A 4,860-nucleotide genomic window follows, 5' to 3' on the forward strand; every position below is an offset into this window, starting at 1 on the left:
CTATGTCTCGCTGAAGGGCGAGCGAGCTGGGCCGCCCACTTGCGCGTGAGACCACAACCTATTTTCCAATTTTTTACATCCTTAATTTTACTTTTTTCTTTTATTTTTGGACTTTTTAATAATTTAAAATATTCTATATATATATTATAAAAACACTCTTCAAAAAACATATATAATGTTGAGAAAGTATTTAAAACATTTGAACAACTATTCGAAAAATGCTCAACAAGTATTTGAAAAAATGTTATCATGTATATAAAAATGTTAAAAAAGTATTTGAAAAATGTAGAACAATTATTCAAAAAATGAAGAACAAGTATTTAAAAAAATGTTGAACATCTATTTGAAAGAAATGTTGATCATGTATGTAAAAATGTTGAACAAGTATTTTAAAATATTGGAAAAATATTTTTAAAAATGTTGAATACAAATTTGAAAAAATATTGAACAAGTATTTGAAAAAATATTGATTATATATATATATATAAATGTTGAACAGGTATTTAAAAAATTTCCAAAAATTATTTTAAAAATGTTGAACAAGTTTTTGAAAAAATGTTGATCATGTATATAAGAATGTAGAATGAAAAACAAAAAGAAACAAGAAAACCAAAAAAATGAAAACAAAGAAAGAAACAAAATAAACCAAAAGAAAAAGGAAATAAATAAAATAAAGAAACAAATGAAAAAAAACATGCAGAAGAAAAAAACCCAAAGAAAACAAAAAATTTGAGAAAACCAGGCTATTTTTCTCTATAAGTTTTTTTTTGAGGTGTAGCTAGGGTTTTATTCATCAACCAAAACTGACGGGATACAAATGATGTCTGGTGTTTTCCCTAGCCACACATGTCGACCGATAGGGAGTGTCGAGGATGCTTTTGCCAGAGCATGAGCCTCACAATTCGCTTCCCTATTTTCAAAACGAACACTAACTTTAACAAAGTCTAAAGATCTATCCTTAATCTCTTCGACAATACAAGCATAAGAAGATGATTGCGCAGCGCCATTGATGTCTGAGACGACTTGCATGCAATCCGACGCTATGATCACATGCGATAGATGAAGATCTTGAGCAAGGGCGAGTGCCTCGTTGCAGGCTTGGGCCTCCAGACTTGCAGCATTCATCGCGAACACGGTGCTGAGTCCTGGGTCGACCCTCTTCTCGCACCATTTTTCTCGTTATTTTTTTAAGTGCATTTTATTGGGCCGGCCTGTTGCTGTGCATTTGACGCGGGGGTTTCTTCCAGCCTCGCTTAAAGCAAGATAGCGCTCGCAGACCGCAGATCCTATTTGACGCCCGTTAGCGTCAAAAAAGGTCGTCCCTTCGCTGTAGCGAACATCTGGCTGGGCCGGCCCTTATACGGGATTCGTGTATTCGTCGTTCGCTGTCTCTTCCTTCGCTGTTTCCTGCCGTTTTTTTTCGTTTTCTTCTGTGGTTTTTTGCTTCTGTTTTTTCAATTCTTTGTCCGGTTTTCACAGGTTTCGTTCTGGGTTATTTTTGTTTTGGTTCCATTTTCCTTTGGTTTTTTCTTTTTCGTTTACTTTCTTTTATCTTTTTTTCTTCTTCTCTTTTTGTTGTGTTATCTAAAAGTTCACCGCGTATTACAAAAATGTTAATTTTGTGTTAAGAAAATCTTCATCGTCTTAATAAAAAAGTCACCTTGCATTGGAAAATGTTCATTGTGTATTACAAAAATGTTCACCACACATTTAACAAAATGTTCAACATATATTAAGGAAATGTTCATTGTATTTTGAAAAATGTTCATTGTGTACTTAAAAAGTGTTAAGCGTATATAGTGAAAATGTTCAATGTGTATTTAAACATTGTTCATCGTATATCACAAAAATGTTCAATTCGTATTTAAAGCTATTCAGCGTACTCAAAAAAATGTTCAAATTGTATTTAAAAATTATTTAGCCTAAATAAGAAAAAAATTCAATGGTGGAAATTTTTTGTTTTTTTCTCTGGCGCTGCCTTTATAGTTCTTAAAGTTTCGCTCTTCATTTAAGCACGTACTTTTAGCTGCTGTAGTGGCAAGGATCGGTTACTCGCGATCGTGAGAATGGGACATCTTTTTCGGGTATTTTTGTGACCACAGCGAATGGGCCGGCCCATTCAGATCGCGCGTCCTGCGCGAAACCTCGTCGGTTTGACGCACACGGGCGTCCGACAGGGACTCTCCTCGCAGACGGGGGGCTCCTGGTCCGGGAATAGCGCGTGAAATAGCACGCACGCACGCTCGCGTTGTGGTGCGCTAGCCCAATTAACGGGTTTCCTGGGTTTTTTTGGAAATTCTAGACGAAACGAGTTGCACGCTCTTGAGCTTTTCTCAGTTTGGCACCTACTCCACAAGAACAGTCCACTCCCTCATACTGTATGCATACTGCTGTGACAGTGTTCAAGAACTAGAAGAAAAATATTTATGTACTCAAACATATTTTTTCACAAATTTTAACGAATGTTTGCGATTTTTTTAAAAGCAAGAATTTTGAAAAGATTCTGAATTTAGTAAATAATCCAAATCTAACAAAAAATTACCAATTTTACATGAATAAAAGTGGTATGGATTCAAAACATCTACAAATAATAGAGATGTTCAATCATCTTGAAATTTTTCATTGATTAGAAAAAAATGAGAGTTTTTTCGAAAAAAAATCCTGAAATTATTATTTTAAATCAATTTAGAAAATGTTTCTGAATTGTGAAAATATTATAGAACTAAAATATATTCGGAATTTATTTAAAATGTTCATGTATTTGATAAAATGTCGTAAGTTTAAGAAATCATGAATTAGAATAAGGTTCTTGAGTTTCAAAAAAATATTCACATTGTTAAAAAAAGAAAAAGAGAAAAGAAAGAATGAGGAGAAAACAATGAAGATAAAACTCAAAGGGAATAAAAATGAACATGAAAGTAAAAAAAGTAAAACCCAAAGGAAATTTGATAGAGAAAAGAAAAAAAGAAAAAAATGGGCAAACCTTCTCGAACATTTCCATAATCAAGGGGAAGAGACAAAAAGAAGATTGCTCGTGTGTATTAGGTCAGGCCAATAGCGTTGTAGGGGTGTGTGTTTGCTCAGACACCCTCTCCCAATCAGAGTGATCCGGGGAGCAGTTTGAGGACCCTGATCCGATGGCCCATTTTGTATTCGGACCACACCGGCCTTCTTTGGAAGAAAATTTATTAACGAAACTCGAAATACTAAGTGATCATCAATTAAGAGTCCATCTTGGCATGATTAATACTAGAAGGGTTGGATGCGTTTTGTTGCGACGGTGTTGTTGGGTTTTCATTCATTTTTTATTCATATAGTATGGTATTTTGCGGTCTTTCATGGTGAGATTTTATCTTATCTGCTGATCAACACATATTTATGTGGAGTATTTCTGCGTCGGTGATTGCATGTACCATATTGGTGCTAAGATATCACATGGTGGCGCTTTTTTTCTAGGTGCTGAGAGGGTGCACGGGATTGATATGTTTTTATAGATGGGTTGCTACTAATTGATTTAAAAAAATTGTTGGCTCTATGACAATGGTGAACCAAATTCAAAATTGAGTATCTCAATCGAATGGAGCAGCTCCAAAACTAGGGAGCATAGTAAATTAAAAGAATTAAACGAGGGAGCTCCTTAAAAAATTGTTGACTCGGTCAAAATCAGATGACCCCATTTCAAATTAGAGAGACCTCAATTGATTGTGAGGCCTTTAAAATTAGGGACCATAGTGTATAAGGATAAGTATAAGCATATATTGCTAGTAGTGGTAGTAAAATGCATCATTTATTTTTAATTCACTCCTTGCAAAGAAACTAGTTGTACCATGAACATCCATACTTTGCCCATATGCATGATCTCTTCTCATTCTATTTTGATACCCTTGTTGGAAATATTCCCTAGAGGCAATAATATTTATATTATTATATTTCTATATTCATAGTTAAGTGATTATATTTCATGTCGTAACTCCTATGATCCTGGAATATGCGATTCAGTGGGAAACTCATATGCACTTGTTGACGGTGTCCTGGACTAGGGGGTACTCACCACGTCATCTCCCGGCCAGGTGGATCGGGCCGAGGACCCCCATGGCGGTTCACTAATGGGCCACTTCGGGCAAGTCATGACATGTATGAGGAAGATTCCACAAGACTTGGTGATCAAGACAAGGACTCTTCTCCACCGACGTAGCCGACTAGGACTCTTGTTATCCTAGGCCTCCGGTACATTATATAAGTCGAGGTCAGGCTAGTCGATAGACCATTATGACATTCATCATCATAACCCTAGGGTTTAGACCACAACTCATGATCTCGAGGTAGGTCAACTATGTACTCGATACATCATCATCAATATTAACAAGAGCAGGACATAGGGGTTTACCTCCATCAAGAGGTCCCGAACTTGGGTAAACATCGACTCCCTTCTTTCTGTTACTATCGATCCAAGATCCACAGCTCGGGACCCCCTACCCCGAGGTCTGACGGATTTCTCTCCGAAAATTGTGCTTTCATTGAGAGTTCGGCTATGAGATCAACAAAGGATCAGTGACTCATCTACCGATCAACCGCGACGTCGGCATCTTCGTCACCGGCTCGACTGGTCACCTTTGCATTGCCGAGGATTGTGCTCCACCTCAGATCTCCATGTTCGGACGAGAGCCTTCATCAACATCAACTCTGATCTCTATCAAGAACATGGAAGAATCATCCATGGAGCTTGGAGGCTCAACGTCAACATTGCCCTCGGGCGACCGTGCTATTTTTCTGGATAACGAACTTGTATCTGCCATCACCATCTCCTCGAGCGTCGCTTTGATGATTGCTTCGGTGAAATTGTATAGAATTGAGTCTACA

Source organism: Triticum dicoccoides, chromosome 4A (genome assembly GCF_002162155.2).
Source record: "Triticum dicoccoides isolate Atlit2015 ecotype Zavitan chromosome 4A, WEW_v2.0, whole genome shotgun sequence".
NCBI classification, from domain to species: domain Eukaryota; kingdom Viridiplantae; phylum Streptophyta; class Magnoliopsida; order Poales; family Poaceae; genus Triticum; species Triticum dicoccoides.